Raw genomic sequence first — 580 nt, forward strand, 5'->3', positions numbered from 1 at the left:
ATAAGCCGGGTGCTCGCACTTCTGCACATGCGCAGTGCGTCGTGCTGAGCCGCGAGACAAACATTATTTGGAATTCGGAGTTACAAGCGACTACTGCGGCCCAAGGACGTTGCGCGCACACGGCAGCCACCCTCATTCCAGTCCCTTGCCCGACGAAAGCGTACCCACTGCCCTGCTTCCGGACGTGCAACTTTTGCAAGAGCAGGATGTCCAGTTGCTTTTGGACAATGAGTTGACGGACCTCCCCTGTCACCACAGCCGAACGCCTCATGTTCAGCTGCAGCACCCTAATTCCCGTGGATCTAAGTAACGCGGGCAGTGAAGTGCTTCTGGCCGGCACCAGAGGCACGGAAGAATCGATTATCTCTACTAGGGTTTGAGACAAGGTCGCGATCGCGGCTTCTACATTTATCACGGAGCTATTGCCAGAGCCTATCCTGATTTGCTTCACCCGGTCGAGGATTGCCGGTGTGAGCAGCCTATCACATCTCTCTAAGCTAACACTGACAGCACGAAGGCTGAGAACCTGGGACCGTGCACCGAATTGCTCTGAGCCGCGGATGTGCTCGGGCACGGTTGG

This window comes from Dinoponera quadriceps, unplaced genomic scaffold (genome assembly GCF_001313825.1).
Source record: "Dinoponera quadriceps isolate SergipeBrazil2010 unplaced genomic scaffold, ASM131382v1 scaffold296, whole genome shotgun sequence".
NCBI lineage: Eukaryota > Metazoa > Arthropoda > Insecta > Hymenoptera > Formicidae > Dinoponera > Dinoponera quadriceps.